Source organism: Ambystoma mexicanum, chromosome 10, assembly GCF_040938575.1.
Source record: "Ambystoma mexicanum isolate Mex_15411 chromosome 10, UKY_AmexF1_1, whole genome shotgun sequence".
In the NCBI taxonomy this organism is placed as follows: domain Eukaryota; kingdom Metazoa; phylum Chordata; class Amphibia; order Caudata; family Ambystomatidae; genus Ambystoma; species Ambystoma mexicanum.
The window spans coordinates 89884625-89911368 of NC_090932.1; positions in this window are offsets into that span (position 1 = coordinate 89884625).

The window sequence follows — 26744 nt, forward strand, 5'->3', positions numbered from 1 at the left end:
TAATTAGTCCATTGTCTCTCATCAGTCAGGCCCGAAGCTAAGGCTTCTCCCTTGTAGTTGACCTCGAAGCCTGCTCTTGGTTCTGGGACATTCAAGGTAGTGTAGGCACACTATTATCTTTATTTGGGCTTAATGAATAGCCCTTGTTTTCAACTTCTGAATCACGTGTGAGGAGACAACACATTTGTCTATCTCAACCTTCCGTTTACTGCTATTTCATTCAATTGTGCTAGGTGTCATTACACTCCTTGGCTTTGGAGACTTGCTCACTCCATCTTTCATGGGTTTTATGCATCTTTAATGTTTGGCTCTTGCAGATGTTTCTTCGCTTAATCTAAGAGAAATATGTCTTACCTACATGGCTTATTCTTTTGACTCCCCTTGTGCAGGGACGTCATTTCACCAAAATGCCAGGGGTCGCGGAAGTGACATCACAATGTCACGCCCCCAAGAGTGACATTACAGGAAGTGATGTCATTTGACCACGCCCCACGTGACATCACATGAAGTGATGCCATTTGACCACGCCCCCACGTGCCATCACAGGAAGTGGCCTCACATAGCATTGTTTCTAAGTACACTACGAACAATATGGTCACAATAACCCTGTAAATTGATGTACATTTCATACAAGAATGGATCACCATATGTATCGTTAATATCAGTGCGTATTGGCCCATATTACCAAATCACAGTGATTGCAAGCAGATGTCCAAGGCCAAACGATAATGATGCTTTAATATATAGCACTTAAGCACTGCTTGTGCCTCATGCCTCCTGCCTGCAGGACACCGTTTCCTGGCTCCACAGAAGACAAGACAAAAGGCACGTGGAAGTGAAAAGCACTTGCACTTGCAGTAACTTTGCAGTAACTTTGAAACAAAACATGTGCATATCAAAGATCCAGGGACAAAAACAGCGCCTTTGACTCTTGCTAAATGGAAACCACTAAAATCCTATTGCCACCTGGACAGAAGCAGAGGGACGTCTTTGCTATACACTCAAGCCTGCAGATGTGAAAGCGATATTTGTGCCTGTCAGGAGTGACAAATTACAGGATTGGGGAGAGAAGGTGCCTGAGGAAATACTGCGAAGCTGCCCAGCACTTTTAGAATTCCTACACATTCTCCCCCTGCTGCCTTGCTTCCTAAACGAAGGGTAAAGCACAAGGCAGAGAATAATGTTCACCAACAGTGCGCACTGCATGCAGCCCTCACCTTGCTCGGATGCAGTGTGGTTCCGGCAGACCCCCTTGCCGTGCAACAGTGCTTGCAGCGGTAAGTTCCCCTTGGCCCGGCCGATGCAGCGCAGCCCCACACGCAGCTGGGAGTGTAGACCCCACATGGCTCCCCCAGGGCTCTGTAGCAGGCTGGGTTGCAGGGCTCCCCAGGAGCCACTCTGTAGCAGGATTGGTCGCAGTGCTCCTCCGGGCTCTGTGGCAGGAAGGGTTTCTGCAGGGGTCGCTCGAGTAGTCTTCCTCGGGGCGCGTAGTCTGCTCCTCCGCGCATCCAGATCTCTGCCGGTGCAGCCGGGGCATCCCCTCGCCCCCACGCCCTGGAATCCAGCAGCAGCACCATCAGCAGCCAGCAGTGGGGACACATACTTTGGGGGGTGTTTGAGAGGGAGAATAGGTGTGCTGGGGGTCTGCGTGCGCGCGGCAGCCGGTATTCTGTCTGTGTGTCTAGCTATGACATCAAAGCCGGGCAATGCAGGAAACAAACATAGCGGAGGCGAGGTCAGACCCGACAAAGTTCATGGTTGCCAGGCAACCATGACCTCGAGTGCCAGCCTCCAGACCTAGTGGAGCCGCGCACGCCCCCAGGCAGGCATCATGGAGCCTGCCCTGCAAGTCGCTGCGCGCGCGATTCAGCCCGCCAGTGACTTGCCTCATAATTCTTTTTAAAATAATCGGAGTTCGAAAGGCACTGGCAGGTTGACTCGCGCGCACGGCAACCCGCATGGCAAACTCCATGACCTCTGCGATGCAGGAAACATAGCGGAGGCGAGGTCGGACAAAGTTCATGGTTGCCAGGCAACCATGACCTCGCGTGCCAGCCTCCAGACCTAGTGGAGCCGCGCCCGCCCCCAAGCAGGCATCATGGAGCCTGCCCTGCAAGTCGCTGTGCACGCGATTCAGCCCGCCAGTGACTTGCCTTGTAATTCTTTTTAAAATAATCAGAGGTTGAAGGCACTGGCAGGCTGACTCGCAAGGCAAGCTCCATGACCTCTGCAATCTTTTCGCGACCCCTGATTATTTTAAAAAGAATTATGCAGCAAGGCTTAATCAGAGGTCGCAAAAAGATCACAGAGGTCGCAAGGGAATCACCAGAGGTCGCAGTTGCGACCTCTGGCGACCCCCAAATGACGTCCCTGCCCTTGTGCCTTCCAGTTATTCCTTGATGGGGCATCCTTTGTTCAGGAGGAGAGGAATTCACTGACGGCCCCATAGGTCAGCGCTCACCCTCTAGAACTTGTAAGACAAGATAGCTGCACCATGTGAGGAACGGGGGTGCAGGATTAACTTACTCCAACACGACTCAATAACGAGGAATTTAGCAAAGGGAAGTCAGTTTAATGACATGTACATTACACAGGGAAACAAATGGGAAACAGCATCGTTGTGATCGCCTGTCTCGCTCCAACTTCCAACTTCTCCATGCAAACAGTAACATTTATAGTTGATTCTCGTCATCATTGACGTCTAAGTCTACGAAACTCATTATGCAATATAATTGGTTAGGAAAGGTAACTTAAGTATAGGTGCTATATCTGTATATGGTAATAGAGCATGCAGATTGGATAACTCTTATCGGGTGGGCGTTTACGCCCCGCCCTCTACATCACACGTAATAGATGTCACTATAACTAAGACGTTGCATTGGTTCTACGATCTATAGGACCCTAGATATCTTGGTCCATTGTGATTGGGTGGGTTACACCCATAGACATAAATCTCCACTTTAATTAGCAGCATGTAGAATAGACACCCAGGTGCCTAGTGCCCCAAGTTTCACCCTGCCACCTTTCCTTCAATCAGTATCTTAGGGCTATGTGTCAGTTAGTTGGCTGGGTATGGCCTCGGAACTGTAGTCTCTTATCAGGAAAGTTATGGCATCCTCGGGTTCTGGATGACATCAGGCGATGGTACTTCTTCGCGCCTGGCTGGTCATGTGTCTGTTCACTGTGAATCTGCTTCAATTTCCAGCTTTTATTGTATTTAATTCTGCTTTGGCTCTGCCACCTGCCTTGGCCTCTCTTATCTTAACCTTCACGGGCGAGCTGGTATGCTCTGGAGTTTGATTCTTGCGAGTTGACGCTCTCCTCCCTTTCTCTGGGTGACCTCGATTTCACAGGCATGAGCCACTCTCTGTTGTGTTTCGATTCCGCTCTTCCTCTCTGTTCCGGCTGGTTTGTGAAACATGGCCCGTTAGGCCTCGGCTGCCTGGGAACATTTCACTTTTACAAAATGGAGTCACACTTGTATAATGTGCTTTTGAGGTAGTTATATAGTTGGCACATGCCGCATCTATTATTCTACTAAGCATAGCAAGCAGTATCGTTTCCTTAGCTTCTTGCGTTCCAAGCCTATTTACACGCGTTTGACTGATTGGTTACTGTCATCCTGTCTTGTAACACGTTTCCTTACATTTTAGCATCGTCTCTCTCCTGTGTCCATTACATCTATTTTCATAACTGCTCGCGCTGGCGTGCTATCTTAGATTGCCGTTTTAGTTCATTTGCGAGTCTGATCATGCACTTATGTTATTTCTACTGGCCTTCCATTAAAGCTCTTGGGGTCTCTTTATGGACCGTATGTAGGTTCTCCTCATTTCGTATCAGCGGCTGGTATGGCTGCCTGATAGGGTACCGTGCTGCCCAGGGTTGTCTGGTTATGGGTGCTTCAATAGGTACGGGTCTTCTTATATACACTGGGCAGAGTCCCAGTGCGGCTCTCTGTTGGTTCATTTGCTCCTCATACGTCACGTACCTTGGCGAGTACCTTCCTGGTAGCTCGAAATGAGGGGCAGGGGTGCAGGTCGTGTCTGGGACCTCCTTTACACCTTGATCCCAGGCCAATACTCTCCTTTGTATTCCTCACACAAAGCTGCTTTGCCAGTGTCTCCTGACTCTGCAGCCCTGTTCTGTCTCTTAGGTAGCTGGATTGGTTTTCATATGAATCCGATGTCCATCTTTTCATCATGGCCGCTCTAGTCATGTTATGCTTTCCTCTGCAGAAAGCTTCTATATGTCTCATCTACCTTGTGTTTCTGCGTATATACTCATATTAGTCAACAGGTTACTTTATCTTATTTTCATATATGATGTCTTCACACATGATTACACGTTTCTCTTGTTACTTCAGTTACATCTTTATTCTTTGAGTATTTTCATATTGTTCCATTGGGTCTCAGTATCTCATCTCTATGAGGTCATTATGCTCTTATTCAGATTTCACTTATAGCTCTATGATGTCCAATGGTGCGTCCATACATCCTTCCATGCACTCAGTTCGAGGGTATATTTGATACAGTTGTCTGAGTGCATATCGTCTCTCATACACTCGATGGAGTATTGGGATGATACCTGGTGTTCCGCACAGGGCTCTTCTCCTACTGTTTCAGCATGACAGAGGTGAGGGGGCGGGAGCAAGGGATACCATGTCCACCTGCTCTTCTACACATACATGATTATCTTACCTGAGACCCCAGAGACTGAAGGGACAGATGCAGGAGCACAGGTGGGGTGAATGAGACATTCATGATTATAGAATATCTGAGACCCCGGAGTATGAAGTTGCAGAGGTGGGAACACAGGAGGGGTGCATGAGACATACATGATTATCATAATACCTGAGACTGCAGAGTCTGAAGGAGCCGAGGTGGGAGTAAGTAGGGGTGCATGACACATAGACGATGATCATAATTCCTGAGACCCTTAGAGTCTAAAGTAGCAGAGGCAGGAGCTGTAAGGGTGCAAAAGTAGACGCGGGACACAAAGGTTGTATAAAAAGGAAAAAAAATGTCTGTCCCTTTAACTAGAGGGGTTTCCCTGCCTCAAACAAAACTAAGGATGGGATCTGAATGTCCGTCAAAAGAATAATAGTCCACTGTCCTATGTCCCAAAGCTATTTCCATCCCTTACACTCTGAAAAGTAAACTATATAACTAGTTCCACCATGATTCTGGAAGGGTAGATCCGTCATTCTGGATGGTTTTTATGCAGTTCGTGACTGTGGCGGTCGAGGGGATATACCTCCTCCCCTAGCCATCCTTAGGCCTTTCAGCATAGTTCGTGAGTTTGTGATTGTTGGAGGAATGTCCCTCTTCCCCTGGCTGTCACTAAGTATTTCAATGTGGTTCCACTCAGATGGAGAGGAGGTCTCCCTTCACCAGTCCTTCTTAGGCCACTCTTTACAGTTCAACACAGATAGGGGAAAAGATCTCTTTCTCCAAGCCTTTCTTAGGCTCTCTTTCAATATCCCCAATGATGTCTGTGGTTTTGCCAGGGGATATGTACTTGGTCATTTGGTCTTCTCTTGTCTTTTTCCAAGAGATATTTCTCTCTTGCCCTGGTCTTCTCTTGGCTCTTGCCAAAGGATATCTCTCTCTTCCCTTGGTCTTTTCTTCCAGTTATTTGGATCCGAGACCCCTTTCTCAGGCTTCTTATGTCTCTCACTCAGCCCTGGTACACTATCCTGACAGGCACTGTTTCTCATATACAACTCTTCAATCCTTTCAGCATTCGTGTGCCAGGCACCTTTTTGCACGTTTCTAATGTTTCTTAATCAGACCTGGTTCACTATCCTGCCAGGTGCTGTTACTCATATGGTATTCCCCAGTTGCCTCAACATATGGGTCCCGGACCCTTCTTTCTAGTTTGCAATGTCTCTTATTCAGGCCCGTTCACTAATCTGCCAGGCACTGTTTGGCACATAAAGTCCTCTGGGATTCTTCCAAGTACAGATACAAGGAAGATGACGATTCTTGCAATCTGATTGATTGTTCTCAACAACTGGTTTCATGCCAGGGATTTCTCTTTTGCACAATTCTGTTCAACTCCACCCCTGAGGGTCTCAACAGGGTCTTTGATCTGTCCCCTGCTTACTTGAGAAATTCCCAATTCACTAACACAGTTCTCTTTATGGATTCTCTGGTCCCCAGGGGCATGCGCCTTGCGTCAGCTCTGCGGGTTGCTTCTCTCTCCGGCTCCCAGTTTCTCCAGGCTTCTCTCACCCCTGCAGGTCGTGCTGTGGATCCACAGACCTGGGTCCCTCACAGGTACAGCGTATCCTCCTTCCGCTCTCCAGCTCACTGCCGGATATCACCTGCTGTGGTCCTCGTGTCTCAGCGGCATGCTCCGCTAGGGTGTGTCTGCTGTCTGGCCTGCGTGCGGTCTCCTTCGATCCCTGTCCTCCGCAGGGCAGCTCCCACCAGCTTGTGTATCCTCCAGGGATGATCAGACAATGAGATAAGTCCTTCCTCTCTTTTTATCTTTTGCCTGTTCGAGTGTGGTTGAGAGCTAGTATGGTTGCTTTGGTTCCACCAAGGGCTCTTCAACGCTCTTCTCTTCTTATTTTTTCCAGTATCTACAGAGCCATAACTTTCCAAGTGTTCCTTCCTCTTCACAGTATGGTTTTCCTCATACTCATGGAGAGGTCTACTCTGCATAAAGTAACTGTTAGTACAAAGAGGAGTGGGAGGATGGGAGTGTCTTGGCCTTAACAGTGTGGGAGGATGGGTTGGGGTTAGAGTGGTAGTTGATATAACGTGTTCTCTCTTGATAGTATTCCCTTCCTCCACAGAAGGGCCGCCACCATGGGATCCTCCCGCTGAGTACCACTCCAAGGGGGACTATTAGAGAGTGGCTTCACCTCCCTGGCACCATGGGAAGGGTCCCTCATCTAGAGAGGATGTGACGACATCATGGGATTCATCACAGAGCACAGGAGAAATGCATGGGACATAGACGATTATTATAATCCCCGAGACCCCGGAGACTGAAGGAGCAGAGGCGGGAGCACAGGAAGGGTGCATGAGACATAGACGATTATGATAATACCTGAAACCCCGGAGTCTCAAGGAGCAAAGGCAGGTGTACAAGAAGGGTGCATGAGACACAGATGATTATCATAGTACCTGAGACCCCGGAGTCTGGAGGAGCAGGGGCGGGTGCCCAGGAAGGGTGCATGAGACATGCATGATTATGTAATACCTGTGACCCTGGAGTCTGACAGGGCAGAGACAAGAGCATAGGAGGGGTGCATGAGACATAGACAATTATCATAATACCTGAGACCACAGAGTCTGAAGGAGCAGAGGCGGCAGCCCAGGAGGAGTGCATGAGACACAGACGATTATCATAATGCCGAGACCCCGAAGTCTGAAGGAGCAAAGGCGGGAGCACAGGAGGGGTGCATGAGACATAGACATTTATCATAATTCCGAGACCCCGAAGTCTGAAGGAGCAAAGGCGGGAGCACAGGAGGGGTGCATGAGACATAGACGATTATCATAATGCCGAGACCCCGAAGTCTGAAGGAGCAAAGGCGGGAGCACAGGAGGGGTGCATGAGACACAGACGATTATCATAATACTTAAGAACCCAGCGTCTGAAGGAGCAAAGGCGGGAGCACAGGAGGGGTGCATGAGACACAGACGATTATCATAATACTTAAGAACCCAGAGTCTGAAGGAGCAGAGGCGGGAGCACATGAAGGGTGCATGAGACACAGATGATTATCAAAGTACCTGAGACCCCGGAGTCTGAAGGAGCAAAGGCGGGAGCACAGGTGGGGTGCATGAGACACTGATAATTATCATAACATCTGAGACCCCGCTGAGGTAAATGGTTCAGGGATTAGGAGCTGACAAGTACTGGTGGAAAATGGCCCCAGCTGTAGGATGAGTAAAGTGTGTAAACTCGTACTTGCTGTCGGCTAAATTGAACTTTTCTCTTTGCAAGATCACATGCCAGAAATACTACAAGCTTCATTAGCGCTGCAAAAAAACAGAAGGACCTACAGGCAAACTAACTTTTTTAGGAATTGAGTTGGATTTCCGAACTCTCATATCTGCCCTGGCTAGGGAGCGATGGCAATAAAGGGTCTGCTACGAAAAATACTGCAACTTTTAAGCCTCTTGGGTCTTGTTTGAAAGGTGATGCCACCTGCACAGCAGGGTCCGACTGGTGAATGAAGACCTCTCGGGCACCAACGAAACGTGACCCACATTTGCAAATGGGAATTCATTCATTTTGTGACAATGTTAGAATAGTGCGCAGGGGGAGTTGTTTGATCAAATGAGATGCAAATTGTACATTTTAAAGAATATTTATTCAGCAACACTGGTCAAAACGACTAGCCACATAGTGAAGTACCTCATCAAACTGGCCCACATTGCCCAAACAAGTGGCCTACACAAGCATTTTGCGTTTTTAGTTGGGCCATGGGCCTATTGCCCTATAAGCAAGTCCGATCCTGCTGTGCAGGTCACTTTCTAGACAATTTTGCGCCCAGGATGACGCACCAGAGTGCACCCCGCCCCACGTCACCCTCTTGCTACTATCAGACACTGCACCCTCTCGCCAACATTAATAAATAATTGCGATTTAAATAAAGTTGTATTGAGCTGTACTTAAAATGAATAAGTAGTCAACAACGTAGACAATATTACAAACAGGAATATGTTGTTGTTATCCCATATTTCTGTTGCGGGTGCGTGATCCATCTTTCCAGCAATTGTGCTCTCATCTGAAAGTGTAGCAGGAGCCGACAGCGCTCTTCAGTTGGGGTCCACTCCACACCCCTCACTTGCTCCAGAGCAGGAATGGAAGAGGAGTGTGGAAGAGAGAGAAGGAGCTGGGTGGTGTGGTGGGGAGAAAGGGAGCAGTTCCATGGTACATTAAGTACGATTGGGATACAGGTTAGCGCCAAAAAAACGCTGTTGAAGTTAGTTCAAGGCACTATAGAGAAGGAAAAGAGAAATAAGTAGGCTATGGGGTGAAGCAGTCATATTATCACAATATATCTGCCGACTGGTATGTTCAACTGATAGGGTGAGGATGCCCAAAGCACTGACCAATCAGCCATGGTTGTGGGAATTCCACACTCAATTCTTTGCCTTGCTGGCACATGAGCTTGATTGCACGCATGCGCTGTGATTATCTATTTAGTCAATCATACATATTTCATCTGTATAGAATTGAGGTCATGTATCCGGGACATACGCAATGGACCACGTTAATACCATCAACACGCAGAGGTTGAAATCACTTCATTTTCTTTGGTCCTTTCATTTCTCCTTCCTCAAAGACGCAGTCACAGGAGTGATTGGTTATTTATAACGCGTGTAATACCCAGAGGTTTCTGAGCGCGGACCCGCGCTCCGAGTCGTCTTGCTTCCAAGGCGAGCACGTTGCCCCTGAGCTATCCTCCCGAGATAATTCGAACTTGTACACCTGAGCCATTTCAGTAATGATGTGAGGGCCTTGTGTTTAATCAATACCGGAGACCAGTCTCTAAGCACTGACGGGTTCCGAACCTGTGTTGCTCTTCGTTGCCGCTGAGCTATGCTTCCTACAGCTTGTAGATAGAATGGAATGAACGACGGATATAACATATGCCAGTGGCTCGCTCATTATGCACAGGCGTGTGTACTTCAAGGAGTAAGCCGGCTATTGACTGTTTCTTAGTCATAGGCCATGCAGCCGCCTGTGATTGGTCACTTCCTCGTAGGCTTTTGATGATTCCCTCCCAGAGGAGGAGAGCAGGGGCCTGCTTCTGACTCGCTTTCTAATCTTGTAACTTTTGGCCCCCGACTCTGTGTGGGTTCTACGGCGTGAGGTGGCTCTAGAACAGCGGTGGCAGTCGAGCACAGTAACTCACTGGCTTGTCTCACTGATGCATCTAAGGATTGAGTCATTCTAGACTTGTTCGCCTATCCAATGCTTAAGACTTCCTCAGCTATTCTCCCCCATAGTGATGGCCGGGAGGGTGCTGGTATGTTTGCACTGCTCTTGTTCTCTGAATAAGTATTCTAAGGTAGAGTGGATTTTTCCATTTGTGAGCATTGTCTGCCCCTAACCCTACTGACAGCCTCATTCCGACTTTGGAGGTAACCACGCCGCTATTTGCGGCATGGTTGCCTCCAAAATCGTTTTGACTCCGCCCTGGTGAATGGAGTAGTAATTACCGGTCTATTCCAAGGTTGGAGGGACCGGTAATTCCCCATTCACCAGGGCCTTTCCCCATTCCCATTGAGCCCCTATAGGGCTCAATGGGAATGGGGAAGGCGCTAATAACGGTACCGTAGATTACGGTACCGTTATTAGCACTAAAGTCCCTTTGCGGGTCCCGTCCTTAACGCCTGCTAAAAGCAGGCATTTAGGAAGGACCCGCAAAGGGAACTCGTAGTAGGACGGTAAGGGTTTAACGACACCGGTCTCGTTACCGGTGACCGTTAACCCTTACCGCCCTACTCAGAATGAGGCCCAATCCAGCATTACCCTTTCCGACACCAGTCAATGATGGCTGCACATCAGAGAAGATGGCAAGGAGGAGGTGACAAGGAGCAGTATAACATCTGATCCCGGAATGAGAAAGTAATGCTATCAAGCATAGGCACGTGCTCCCATACTTATTATTACTAAATTGGAACATTGCCTAAACACCAAAATCACTTGTCAATAATGGGAAACAGATGTGTGCCTTGGCAGTGGTGAACAACCAGATGGACTCCTTAAAATGGGGGTACGTACGAAATAAATGTGTGTGTGTGTGTGTGTGTACCCTGCCGGACAGGCACCATGAACATGTGTTTGTACAATGGCAATGATGGCATTTTTTGTTGGGCACAGACCAGACACCATACAATTACTTGAGCATGACAATACTGGGAAATGCAGTTGGGAATACGCAGGCATGCATTTGTTAGTGTATGCTTGGCACAGGCACCATGAAAATGTGTTTGTACAATGGCAATGATGGCATTGTTTGTTGGGCACAGACCAGACACCATACAATTACTTGAGCATGACAATACTGGGAAATGCAGTTGGGAATACGCAGGCATTCATTTGTTAGCGTATGCTTTGCACAGGCAGCATGAAAATGTGTTTGTACAATGGCAATGATGGCATTGTTTTTTGGGCACAGACCAGGCACCATACAATTTCTTTAGCATGACAATACTGGGAAATGCAGTTGGGAATACGCAGGCATGCATTTGTTAGTGTATGCTTGGCACAGGCACCATGAAAATGTGTTTGTACAATGGCAATGATGGCATTGTTTGTTGGGCACAGACCAGACACCATACAATTACTTGAGCATGACAATACTGGGAAATGCAGTTGGGAATACGCAGGCATGCATTTGTTAGCGTATGCTTTGCACAGGCAGCATGAAAATGTGTTTGTACAATGGCAATGATGGCATTGTTTTTTGGGCACAGACCAGACACCATACAATTACTTGAGCATGACAATACTGGGAAATGTAGTTGGGAATACGCAGGCATGCATAGCGTATGCTTGGCACAGGCAGCATGAAAATGTGTTTGTACAATGGCAATGATGGCATTGTTTGTTGGGCACAGACCAGGCACCATACAATTTCTTTAGCATGACAATACTGGGAAATAGTGTTGGGAATAGGCAGGCATGCATTTGCTACCACGTACCTGGCACAGGCAGCATGAACATGTGTTTAACCAAGGATTACATTAGTCACAGGCAGCGTGAACATATCTTCTTACAACTGCATTCTGATTGAACTCGGCCTAACCTCTATGACCTTGGAAAAGGGTGGATGCCCCATAACTGGATGTGTCTAAATCTAGCAAAGTCAGAGCTAATGATCTTTGGCGCTATGCAAGGGAGAGCCAAGTTACCCCCCTCACTACCCTCATGTGAGTGTTGGAAACAATCGGATAAAGATCACGGTCAAAGTCAAAATGCTAGGTGTGCACATTGCCGCCTCCCTGAGCTCTGATGCACAGTAGATGGTATAGTTGGTAGCGTGCAGTACCACCTAAAAGGGCTAAGGCATGTCAAACCTTTCTTCTCTCATAAAAACCGTGCGGTTTTAGTTGGGACAATAATCATGCCCGTATAGACTATTGTAATACCTATCTAACTGGACAAGTAACAGTTGCTTTAAGAGACCTCAAACACGGCAAAACGATGCTGTCCGTACCGTTTAGGATATTCCTAGGAGAGAGCACATCACACACGCCTGAAGGGGACTACACTGGTTATGTGTGGCAGCAAGAATTTGTTTCAAGGCACTCCCTGTAGCTCACAGATGTGTCTGCAACGCTCCTGCCTACTTAAAGGACAAAATAAAAATCTATGCCCCCTACCCCCCCGCCCCAATCCCCGCAACTCCGCTCTAGTTCCGGTGGCTTGCTGTCTGTCCCTAGATCTAACAGAGCTAGAGGTCTGGGACGCTCCTTTCCTGTCTTAACTACCCAATACTCGAATGCTCTACCTCTGGCACTACGCTTGGAATCATGCAACCTTTTGGAAACATCTGAAAAGATTCCTATTTGAATGCAACAGCATGCGTAACCCCTGCCTCCTGATTCTGCTGTCCTGACTTCTGTAAGGCATTGTGTACATGTAGCGCCATGATGTCTGTTGGGGTTTCGACGCTTAAGAAATAAAATAAATAAATGAATACTGGCATTGATTGGGCAAAGCAAGCATGAATGTGTTCTTACCATGGCAATACTAGCATATAGGGGCACTGGCAGCATTATTTTTTAATTTTTTTTTACAGGGCACTGCTGTCATGTCAACGTTGGATACTGGCAAAATAAAATGTTCGCGGACCTCACGTTTTCTTTATCCTGGGACATGGCCAGCATGAAAATGCATTGCAAATTGCTCATGTGTTGTGTCAGCAACCTGTCATCCGTTGCAGTTATTCACATGTTCCCCTGCAGAACTGGTTATGAATTGTTTAATTTTATTATCAAGCTTTTCTGAAAATGGTGCTGTGCTGGGTTAAGATTGATACTGGTGGATTGACTTGAATACCAGAGCAGATAAATGAGCACTTCGGACAATTCTACTGAAGAATCAATGCCACTGAATGGTGTTTAAATGAGATGGATTTAGAATACATCCCCAATTACCTGCCAATAACTGGTGTATGAGGAGAACGCCCCCGATAATTGATAGGGTCAGCAAAGAGGAACGAACGGTGGCTATCAATTCGCTCAATACTCGATGAACACCAGGATCATGCAGTCTTCTGGATGTGGTGATTGATTTAATACACAGTATGATCAATGAGTCGGCTATATCCGGCATAGTCCCAGCAGGTCTGCGTCATTAATAAATCACTCTACTTCCAAAGTAAGGCAAGCCACCAACTCAATGTGCAAGCCATAGACCAAGAAGTCTGATTAACACCAATGCCACTCTCCAGAGAAAACGTCGATCCAGAAAACTGGATCAAGTAATATCGACGCGTCTACGATCCAATCAAGCAAGTTGAGATATATTGCCCAAAAATACGCAGCGACTCATCTTTCCATTGGTTAAGGTGGAAGACTTACCATCCCCGGGAGCAGCAGCATCTACAGACGATGGGAAGGCCTTTGGTTCTTCACAGGGATCTTTTTTTTAAAAACCCAGAGTGCCTAGAAGTGTCTGTTGGCTGTGAGGGCTGAGGGCTGAGCTATCAAAGTTAGGGAGCCAGATATCTAAATTGCGATCAAAAGTTGAAAAAGGAGAGGCTCTTCGACAAAGTCTTGAATATGACTTGGCTGTTTCCAGAAAGGATGCTGGTCTTGAAAGAACTGTTCTTGAGGGATTACTTGTGAATGGAAAAACAGAACAGGAAAATCTGAAGGATTTTGTTTGGAGTTAGCTGAGTCTTGGGAGTGCTGTGTGCTGGAGAACGTTCCCTGAATCATGAATTGCTGCTCTATTGCTCTTGCCTGAAGGTGGAGCCTCTTTGCTGCAGTGACTACAAAGACCCTGACTCTCGCGGAGCGAATGCAGAGTCAGCTGAGTCTTGGAGTCTTGGGAGTCTCTGGGAGACATGGAGGAAGTGGTCCCTTGGAGGAAGACAGAAACACGCCCTACCCTGCAATCCACCACACGCTCGAAGACGAGACTCCTTAACCAACTATATACATGCTTACAGCTCCGGAGGGGATCTGCTGGGCCTGCCGGTCCTGACCCCGTAATTGACAACAAAGACGCGGATGGTGCCATATTAATTCCTTAAGTAAGTGCTGGTGTCACTGTCTTGGGAAATGACTTTGTTTTCATGCGGAATAGTATTACTTTAACTTCCACTGCTACTAATGAGGGCGCCTCACTTCAGCCGGCCATGTCTATTATGCACAAACAGCGTCCCTTGTCTAACGCTCTCAATGTGTGTGTCTCCAATTCGTTGCCAATGTGTACAATGACCCTCGAGTCAGCGCCCACACCGCCCTGCAATTTCTGACCGCTCTAACATTATTCAAATCTCGGCAGGGGCAGGGGTGTGACCTGCGTGACATCTGACGATGCTGCAGATGGTCCTTGTCATGTTCAAACTCTGGTCTCAAACAAGCACGGTCGGGGAACTGTTCCTTGTCTCTCCCTCAGGCTGAAGATCCCCATGCTGCGTGTGCTAGCATGGCATGTATTGGCTGAACGCCAACTAGACATTACGACATACGTCCATAACGCGGCTAATGCACCCTCTATCTTGACCTAACCGTTCTAATTTGCGTCTGAAACACCGACATTTAGTGGGATGCCCCCTTTCAAAGACTTGTGTGAGTCTAGCGTTACACCTACCCCAAACGAAAACCAAAACAACTCTTGCACGTCCGTCCATTTAACTGAGACCGAGAAAACCCAGTACGAGCGATGCAATGAGCGATGCAATGAGCATGTGCCTGTCTTTTGGGGACGCACTCAGTAAGGTAATATTTGTTGTCTGATCTGGCACTGTCTGTAGGCCCCAAATCTATGTGTGACTTTCCCATTGTAAACGATAGCAGGCAAATTCAAATGGGCCTGGATGACGTGTTTCTCTACACAAAAGAGCCAGTGACAGCCGCCCAGCCTGTTAGTCCAATGACAACACAGACTTACCTCCATGAGCTCTCCTCAAAAACAGTCTTTGTAGAGGTACATACTGTTGTGAGAAAACATGGGCTGTGCACCAGTTCCCTTGGATCTGTTCTGGTAACCCCTAATTTTGTGTCTACTGGGAACCTAGAAGACCCACCTGCCTTAGAAACGCCCATAAGGAGAAACTCGCTGGACGTGGTAAACAAACTACTACAAGACCTAACAAACTTAAATAAATCGAGAAGCGAGAAAAAACTCCCAGACCGGAACAAATCTAACAACTCCCATAGTGCTAAGGAGAAAATCAGAAAATCAACTAGTAGCAACTGCCTGGGCGCTACTGGCAAGCGTCAACGGCTTGAGGATAGTGACTCTGCCGGAATGAATTTCTCACAACAAAGAGTTCCAAAGAAACGGTCCCTACAAACTCCTGAGCTCAATCAGATTTCAGTGACGGCACGGCAAAGTGTCCCTACCCTTTTATCAAAAACTCGAAAGTTTCACTCTATTGAATCATGTTTCAGACGCCTCCTCGAGCGATTCATCCATCATTGAAAGAGAATTCCCCAAAATAAGGCGCTTACAAAATAAGTCACATTTTTGCAGGTCTGCCATCTCCCTCCTACCTGAAGTGATCGTCAAAAAACTCATCTAAGACCTACAACCAACCTTGATCTCGTCTATGTCAATGACGATTTGCCCATTTCTCAAAATGTATGAATAGCTGAAAGACAATGTAATCGACTTGAGTACTTTGGTCGCCCTCAGCAACTCAAAAATGACAAATCTAGAAAACGACAATAACCTGTTCAAACAGTTGATTCATGACTCCAACAACAAAATTGACCACTCACTAGCTGCGCTTGCAGATCAAAAACAGAACAACACTGACGACAAAAAATTATTGGCAGAAGTTGCGAAAGAGGCTCTTGGTCTTCTAAAACCACATAACTGCAACACAAGCCTTAATACCTGCTATATAGAGTCGCACTTCCAAACCCCATGCAGAAAAGTCAACAAGGGCACTTCGACTGACACTGTAATCACATATGCAGAGACACATCAATCCTTGAAACAGGCCTTGCCCATGCATGCAAAGGAGCCTATCACAAGTCTGCGTTCACCTGACACTCTTCCCACAGCAGCTGAACCAGTGACCATTCTATCTGAAATGGTGATGAATTGCCTCAGTCCTAGTACGCACACAAACATTTCGCCAAAAACCATGGATGGAAATTTAAAACAGCATACCTGTGGGGAGCAAATAGGGAGCTTCTCGGGGGCAGTCATAAGCTCTCAATACAAAAAAAATAGTGCAAATGCAGACGCCCAACTTCCAAATTGCTCAGGAATAACTGAAGGCCATCTTAGAGGCCCGGACAACACATATGAGGATGTTGTGACACCAGACGCCCCAAATCCTGTTGCTTTCCCGATATTTAATTTCAAACTTAACCAGGGGTTAACACAGGGTGGATTGAAAGTGGTTCAGTCAAAGAAATCCAAAAATGTCAAAACCAAAATTACAAGAATGACAAACAACACAAGAAAGTTCTTGCGGAATATCAAAGCCATATGCATGAATGTACAGGCGGCGACAGTCTCAGACCAGACTAAGAACACAGTCCAGAAAGATGGAGTTATTGATCTTACACAAGGCCCAAATGAGAGTGGAGGTCCACAAGAACCCGAAGTGGCAGTTTGGAAACAATCCGAAGAAGCAAATTCTCTAACCACTAACTCTGAAAACTCTGTTAATTTACTTGACTTGACAACGTACGACGAGGCAGTGGAACTTGAAGCACCTATTGTCCAACCGACTGTCCTACTCCGTTGGAAGTCATACTGCCGGTAACTGCACCCCTGTCTTTTGGATCCGGAAGGAGTGCTAGGGTCTGCACTATGATCGCACCTGTGCCTATAGCTGAAGATCCCTTGCCCGGCCCCACAAGTCCGCTGTTTCTGACGATGTGCCAGAAACGTGATAGGTTAGCCGAAGAACCCAAACTCGCGAATAACCTATCTATCCGGGGCAGCAATTGGACTAGGCAAATCATCCAAAAAACAACAAATTTTACAACAGAACCGAACGAAAGTGAGTGAAGTGTACATACAAATGCTTTAGAAAGGCACCCTGTGGACCTATGACAAACAACTGTAACACTGGTGTGAATGGCAAACTACATTCTAAATACTTTCTGGTACTGGAACGCATTCAACAGAATGATGACACCCTTGTTCTCAACCGTAAAAATGTACTACGGCTCTTTCACTATGTACCCTCACTAAGAATGATTGAGACAAACGACGTACAAGTCGTTGACTTTCATAATAACGAACAGCATGACATGGTGAGGCTTCATATTGACTTGAGAATTGTATAGAACACATTGTTGGCAGTCGCTCCAGTTTTGATCTCAATGGGTTTTGACATCACGGAAACATACCTAAAGGAAGATGACGCAACGACAAACCCTGAAAATATGGATGCAGTGAAAAAGACAATAATCACTCATAAAAGTACGACACAGAGCACTGATCTTGGTGCAACAGAATCGGTCTGTGTGGATCACCCGGAGACATGACAAGATACAGTACCGGCCGAAAGATCTATATTCCAAACCAAAACAACTTTTTTGCGCCCCATCAAACAAATCCAAATCACTTTTGGCAAAAATATCAGTTTGCCTGTGACTAATGCAAAAACAGCAACTTCTGGTCCGCCTGGCGGATGCACTAAAGACTGGAGTTGGCTTTCGAAAGCCTTGACTGAACAACACCAAAGTTAACGCCTAACATTGACTACCAAGGTTGATACAATTATAGCTTGCTGGAACACTCGTGGACACGCGCACCTGCAACAATCAACTGGTTAGAAAACCTTGATATCATATGTGTCCAGGAAACCTGGCTGACAACATGTCAAGCCCTAGACCGTTTCGACATAGCCTTCAACCCTGCCATTAAAAAATCAATGGGCAGAGCAATGGCTGGTCTCATGACCTTAGTACGTAAAAGTTTGGGCTACAAGATTATTGAAACCCACAACCATACCTCATACATTCAGACAACACTGCTGCAGTCCGCACATTTTTGTAGCCAGAAAAAGGACCATTTATATGTCATCAATCTATCTGGCAACATAAAGCTACCAGAGCCCCTATTGATCAAATAACAAACATCATCAATTCCATCTATGAAGTAGATGGGGCAGCACATATCTTGTTATGTGGGGATCTAAACATAACCTGCTTGGATCCAACATCATCAAATCTGAACATCCCTGCCCTGTCGAAAGTGGTGCAACAATGTTCATCAGAAATGGAGAGCAGAAACATGTACATGTCGAACGGAAATATTATAGGTGACATACCGCCCAGAGCAACATGGAAGAGAGATTCACAGGAATCTATTCTGGACTATTTCTTCGTTTCCGAGAGTGTACATCAACAATATGACTGAAAGTGACCATAACTTAGTGACGGTCTCAATTGCTGCCTCAGCACGGAAAGAATCCGAGAAATTGTCGTATGACACAGTTGTAGAGTCAAGCAAGGTCCGACTATGTCTGATTGAAGCAGAGACAAAAGGAATAAATGATGCCTATCAAGAGGACGAAACCCCACTTGAATACCAACACAGCTTGGAAAATGTTAAAGAAAAAAAACAAGGGCTCAAAAATCGCTGCTTCAAAAACTCTCATGTTTTTGATTTAGAGGTCCTCAAGAAAAAACAAAAGGTGAGAGGTGACATCAGAGCATGTAGCGGAAGTTACTCTAATGAAAATGCCAAGAAGATCCAAAATATAAACAAGCCTACAAAAACTGGCTTAAGCTACATAAAACTGCTATGATGCAAACAGACGCTGAAGTCATGCTGACAAAAATGGGAACCAATAACACATGAGAATTTTGGAGTCTTATAAATAATCTTTCTGGCTACCAAACTTGACTTCAAACTAATATGGTCACTGAAAACGCCTGGTTGACTCATCATAAGGCACTGTACACGAAAAAAGTAAACACACCAGAGTTGGCTTTTCCCTCTTTAGAACATTGGGACTTGACGTTCTCAAAAGAAGATATCTTAGGAACTATCAACAACTTAGGTACTTCACAAGCTCCTGGTCCGGACGGACTTAGTAACTTTACGCTCAAAGAAAACCCTCAAATCTGTGCTGACTTTTGTTATACCTTGTTCAAGAAAATCACGACAGATCGTGTCACACCAGCATCGTGGAAGAGTGCAATTATTGTACCGGTGTTCAAAAAGGGTAACAGATCAAACCCCAAAGACTACCGTCCGATTGCACTGCTTGACGTCTTGAGCAAGGTATATGCAACCTTGCTGAAAGACAAACTGCTAAATTGGACCCGGCGGAACAACTTTATTAACCCGCGACAAACTGGTTTTGTAAAAGGAGTAGGCTGTAGCCTGAACTTGTTCATCGTCAATATTATGAAAATGGAAGCAATAAGAACTGCGACCAAGATCTTCCTTGCTGTAGTTGACTTATCCCAAGCCTTCGATAGTATTGACCGTGAACTGTTATGGGCAAAACTCATCAAGTGGAAGTGTCCCCTAAGCCTTCTTGCTGCTTTAAAAGACCTGCACACCAAGACTGAAATCAGAATACATCTTGATCGACTGGGGAAACTCTCCGCCCCAATTCCAACACAACGCAGAGTTAAGCAAGGGTGCCGACTTGCAGCTATCATCTTCAACCTATTCCTCTTTGACATCTACCAAACAATTAACAGCGAGGGTTCCTTTTCACCTAAAATTAACGGTTCACTCGTAAGTCATCTACTCTACGCAGATGACTTAATTCTGCTAGATTTAACACCAGTTGGCCTTCAATGGGAACTAACTGCACTGGAACGATATGTCAAGAAGAACGCATTGAGCATAAACATAGCCAAATCTGAAATACTTGTGCTGAGGGATCTGCGTGGGCAAAAAAAACTTAATCGACAAACCTTTAAATGTCATATAGAGAAAACACAGCTAAACTCTATAACCCATACGAAATACCTGGGGATGAAGATCCGTTCTAGTTTGAATGATGCACCATGGGTCGAATCCATCAAACTGATGTGTCGACAACTGGCCATCCAGGAGATCGTCCTAAATAAAAAATACGGCCTATACTCTTTACTCCCCGTCTTGGCCTTTTTTCAAACAAAAAGCGACTCTGGTATTAACTTATGGCGTGGAGTGTGCCCTAGGCTGTTCAGCTGATCTGTGGAACATGTTAGAAAACACATTTTGGTCCAAAGTTCTTGGTCTACCTAGAAGTACACCATCATAATGTATAAGATATGAACTGAGCTTAATTTCTATCAAAGCCACAGTTGTGAAAACAAAATCAAAATATCGAGGCTGAGTACCCCAAAAGGAAATACATTGAACACGGGTTACAAAGGAACATACAAAGATCTTTAATTTATACTGAACAGTTACAGAGAAAAAATAACAGATAGCTATCGGCCCTCAGTACAACACAACAAACACCAGCGTGGTTCAGTGTGTTCAGTGAGAGACGCTGTACATTAGAATTTGTTGCTCTTTTATACCATTTGCGAACATGATGTCCAACCCTTCTTCGAGTTAATATTCCTCTAATACATTACTGATCTAGGGTTCATGCCGAGTTCGCATATCCACATGCAACTAATTTGCCTTTAATACATACGTCAACAAGCCTACACGGCAACTGTGTATTTTAGGATCTCATAAAGGTCTTCTCAAACATTAATACAATGTAGTTTAAACACGTGTTCTTAGTTCAGTATTTGAATACATTGTTCTTAACATATGCTCGCAGATTAGTTTCATTGGCGCGAGTAATTGTTTACACACAGGTCAACGAAGGACAAGGTCTCAGTTCACAACCCCAACAAGTGGCCTGCAGGCAAGTTACATATAAATTACACACAGAGGTCAAGACGGCCATGTTGTATTTTGGAATGACATAGTCCACCATTTTAACTCACAGGGTGACTTCACAGAGCGAACCTAAAATGGCGGATTGACCCAAAAGGGCAGCTTACATTGATTCTAAGGTCAGGACCTTGCAACACGGATTTCTTCTCAAGTGGCTTATAAGCAGCTTGGCGTAGGCCAATATACATATATTCTTTGCAATAGGAGGTACAATATAATTTCTCGTTTGACAAACCCTCCTTTTGGCCTATGCCATGTGCTAAACTACTTCGGATCTCTTTGCAAATAACTCCATACATTATCGTCCATGCACCCTGAATCACTGTCAGAAATATCTATTGCCATCAGGTCATTCGCTAAGATTTCTTTTAACACGTATTCCGTGGAGGTTTTATCTGGGGCATACATTTTATGTCCTATCGTACCTCTCGCTTGTGCGCAACATCCCCCTAGCATCTAACATATACCAGCTAGATACTGAATACAACAACAAAGGAACAACAGAATTCCCAAAATGATCAGTAAAACTGAATGTACCTTCCAACCCCAAGATCGCAAGAAGTCCCAGAACCAAGCGCTAAGATCCCAATTTCCCTCGGGAACATGCACTTCTGAACTAAGGACGTGCAGATTCTGTTTTGCCTTGAAGATATTTGGGGAGGAATCTGGACAAAAACACAGCAAGCGGACCCCACTAATTTACACACTCCACCACGTTCAGCCAGAATGACATCTAATGCCATCCGGATCTGAAGCGCTACTAGTCTTATCGTTTTGTGTTCTAATGTCATATTATAGAATATGTCCGTGGTCCAGTTGATGGTTCTCTCCAGTACTCTTGCTAGTCTTCTGATATCTTCGGAATTCGCTATCTGCCCCCAAAATGGCACAAATGATTTTGCTACATCTCCTAAGATTTGTGCTGGAGTGTCACCATTCTCGTCCCGCCGTGGACGAGTCTTTCAAACCTCCACTGTACTAGCTATAAACACCCCAGGTAACAGGATCCCTAAATAACAGGTTCCCTGCCAATCCCTGGGCAACCATGTAAATGCTACATTACCGCACACAAAGTAGACACGTTTGCCTACATACAAAGGTCTGTCTTCCCCAGTCAAATTTGCAACATTGGCACAACCTCTAAAATCTCCCATTGACTGAGTACCATTCCTCTGTATGCAAAAAGAAACTGAATCGGGGCTATGGGTAACAGTGTAAGAAGGAGGCATGGCATCCTTATAGCCTATCAGAGCCATCTTAAAGGAAATCAAAGATTGGAAAGGACGAGACAGTTATCAGAAGGCCTAATAGAAGCAACGTTGAGCTTACTCCTATTTGCAAAAAGCGAGCATGCAGGGGAGTCAGAAAACGTTTCTCAGAGCTATTCAAATGAGTACCATCAAAGTTCCCCGAGATGCTATCGTTCCAACGGCCAAAGAACAGTGCTCTAAGAGAAGCATAACAAGCAGTTGTCAAAGGTAAAGGATGAATATACCAACCTAGCCCCTTATCCCCGTGTTACGGTAAATGTGAGCAGACCCAACAGTTGGACTAATTAAAAATGGCATGCGTGGCATTCATGATAAGTAGCAGAGTATTATTGTGGTACCTTTGTCTATGCTGGAAGTCCCTAGGGGACAGAGTATGCAAATGTACGAAGGGAGTAGGAACAGTAAGTACATTTTCAGTCAGTAAAAGGGACTCTAAAGGATGAGTTTCCTCGAGGTACCATAAGCCTAAGACAGTGACTATTATAAAACCAAATATTATTATAAGAACACATCAATACGTTTTTGGGGCCCAAGTCCTTTGTCCATTATCCCGGTTGGTCACACAATCATTTACAAGTCCCACACGAGCGGGAGCAGTGGCAGGCATTGTAGTCTTCAAACAGAAACTCCCAATGTTTGTTGCTGGCGACCTCCCGGCCGTGCGACTTCTTAGTCCTTCCACAGCCCTAGCCAACAGAATCCCCTTTCTCAAATTTGGGCAAAAACAAGCCCTCGATGATCCTTTCCTTCTGCGAATGCACAGCCGAACCGTGCCGTAAATCTATCAGATGCACATCAAAACCGTGCCGTAAGTCTATCTTTTTGGACGCAGATTGTACCTTGCTTTTCCTGGTACTGATTGATCCGGAAACAAATGTGTCATCACTTCCCGTTGGAAGCAACGTATCAGAAACAAGTGAAGATACCGAATTTGAAACAGCAGTTTCCGGAAGCAAAACCTTTGGAGAGTTTGGAGACAAAATAGCAGGTTTCCCGAGCCTCACGGGCTCAGAAAGATTCTTTCATACACTCTCAGCGATATGTACTGCTTTGGGATCGTTGGTTGCAGCGTTAGCAAGGGGTTCTTTTGCTTCTGTATCGTGTGGCACTGGGTGAGGAAGTTTCTTGACATGCGACGCGTGGATCCAATTCTTTCTGCCAGAGACCCGCACCGCCGTCTGTGTGACCAACAGGACCTGGAATGGGCCCCGTCAGAGAGGTGCAAGGCAGGAAGACCACTCAAATGCTTTGATGAGCACCCAGCTCCCAGGCCGTATGCTGTGGCCCGGGCCCTCGTATCGCACAGGTAAAGCCTCTCGCACCTGGTGATAAATCAAATACAGGTTTTTAGTCAACTGGCTGTAATAATCTGAAAGTAATACATTTTCAACATTTCTCAAAGATCTACATTTAGGAAGGTTCCAAATATTGGCAGGTCTCCCCATTACCACCTCAAAGGGAGAGAGCCCAGTCTTAGTTTGAGGGGTTGTACGCATGGCTAATAACACGATCGGTAAGGCATCCGGCCATTTTAATTTAGTGCCGGCGCACGTTTTAGCGTGCTTGTTCTTGATGATACCATTGTGTCTTTCTACTAGTCCGGCGCTCTGAGCATGTCTGGCCGAATGGAACCGTTTGTCGATCTGTAATGCCACACATATCTGCAGAATTACAGCAGCGACAAAATGTGGACAATTGTCCGACCAGATGACTCTTGGTAGCCCAAACCGCGGGAAGTATTCTTTTAACATGGTTTTCGCAGTAGTCATGGCTGTATCATCTTTGACAGGGAAAGCCTCAACCCATTTACTAAAAGCACTGATGACCACTAATACATTTTTCATATTGTTGCACCGTTCCATTTCAATAAAGTCGAAATGGATGACTTTGAAGGGGACAGAGGGTGGCCCAAAACTTCCCCTTGGAGTTGCTGTCCCCTTTCCCACATTATGTTGTAGGCAAATCATGCAGTCCTGAACATAGCGCTGGGCAATTTTCGAAATGTTGTCATTTGCCCAAACTTTCTCTAACATTTTCGTGACTTTCTGGGCACACATATGCGTAGGACCATAGGCCATGATGACCATCATCATTACATAAGTGTCAGGGAGTAGCCATTTCTCTTCAACTATGTCCATCCAACACCCGTCATCATCGAGTTTCCCCAAGCCTTCAGCCCACCTCTTGGATTCTTCTAACGTGGCATTGGCTTGGATATCCCGTACAGACCCAACACCCTCGTCCATTGCATAGGCATTTACAGTCTCCATTGAAACATACATCTCCGTACAGAGATCGGTAGCAGTTTGTCTAGCTATCTGATCAGCGAAAGCATTCCCTTTTCCTATCTCATCTGTAATCTTTCAATGTGCTGCACATTTTATGACGGCTAACTGAGTAGGGAGCGCAAGCGCTAAGAGCAGTTGTACTATTAGGGAGCCATGTTGGATTTTGGTGCCATGTGAAGTTAAGAACCCTCTCTCTGACCAAAGTCTCCCAAAGTTGTGAACCACCCCAAAGGCATACTGACTATCAGTATATATGTTTACTGTAAGCCCTTCGGAAAGTTCACAAGCTCGGGTCAATGCTATAATCTCTGCGGCCTGCGCAGAGTAATGTGTGATTCTCTTGGTTTCCACGACCGTGCTTAATGTGGTGATTGCATAAGCAGCTGTGGATGTACCATCCTGAAGTTTGAAGCAGGAGCCATCACAAAACAGCTCTCCTTGCGGATTATTCAAAGGAGTGTCTTTCAAATCAATTCTACCCTTTGTCTCTTGTTCTGTAGTATACAGACAGTCATGTGACTCTTCATCGCCGCAAGTAGTACCTTGCGGGAAAGGTAGGAGTTCAGCCGGATTAAGAACACAACACCTCTTAATTTGGATGTGAGGAGCAAACAAGATCAATTCATATCTCGTCAACCGTGCGGAAGTGAGATGTTGCGTTTGGGTTTGGTTCAGTAGAACATCTACAGAGTGAGGCACCATCAGGGTTAGATCATGGCCTAGGACCATTCCCTCACTCTGTTTTACAGACGCAGCAGCAGCAGCGACAGCTCGCAAACATCTTGGCAAAGCGCATGCTACAGGATCAAGGGCGGAAGAAAAGTAGCCGCACGGCCTATTCTTCCCTCCATGTTCCTGCGTTAATACAGCCAAAGCACATCCATCACATTCATGCACAAACAACACAAAGGCCTTTTCATAGTTTGGTGTGCCCAAAACTGGTGCCGAGCATAATGCAGTCTTGAGCAAGTCAAACGATTGCTGGTGTTCCACGTTCCACGGCAATGGCGAAGAAATGCCCTTCTTTGTCAAAGCCAACATCGGTTTGATCACTAGTGAGAAGTTTGGGATCCACAACCTACAGTAAGAAGCCATTCCTATCAAGGCTCTAACTTCCTTCTGTGTATTTGGGACAGTCATGCCAGAAATGTGTTTTACACGTTCAGGTGTCAATCTTCTTCCCTCCTTTGACAGGAGAAAGCCTAAATAGGCGACCTACTGGCAACAATATTGAAACTTTTTAAGCGAAGCTTTGTGACCATGTTTAGCTAGATGTATAAGCAACAACACAGTGCCCTCCTTACAGGCGCTCTCAGAATCAGCAGCTAAAAGCAAGTCATCAACATACTGAAGCAATGTACAAGTAGAGGGCAGTTCAAGGGTATCAAGCTGTTCTTTCAAAGCCCTACTGTAGATGCTAGGACTCTGTGTAACCTTGAGGTGCACAAGTAAATGTGAACGAGCGTCCCCCAAAGGTGAACGCGAACAAGTATCTACTATCCTTGTGTATAGGAATACTAAATAAAGTATTATTCAGGTCCACAACACTAAAGTAAGTAGCTGTAGCTGGAATCATTGTCAATATTGTCGTCACATCAGGCACAATTGGAAATTGTGGAGCGACGACTTTATTAATGGCACGTAGATCAATTATGAAATGGAATGGAATTGCATTACCACCTTTCTTGTACACATGTAAAATCGGACTGTTGCACAAACTTCCTGAAATTTCCTCAATCACCCCGTGATGCACAAAATCAGAAACAATGCATTTCAAAGCTCGCTCGCCCTCAACTGAAATCTTATACTGGGGAATGCGTGGCAGCTCAATTCCATGTTTCAAGACTATCTTAACAGGCTCAATCTGTAAAACACCGACATCTTTGTCGTCAATTGCCCATAAACTCTCTGGTACATCAATGAATTCTGGCGGCAAAGGTCTAGTCAAGAATTGCGAGACAGAAAGTTGCTGTGGTGAAATCGTTAAACGGACTCCGTCAGAAGAACAATGAATTACCGCATTCAATTCTTTCAATAGATTCAACCCCAGAAAATTCTCTCCACAATTTGAAGTCAACAGAAATGGACAGTGGTCCATAAAGGGACCCAAAGAAATAGGTACCGGCGAAGTAACTGGACAAACCACTGGTGTGCCAGA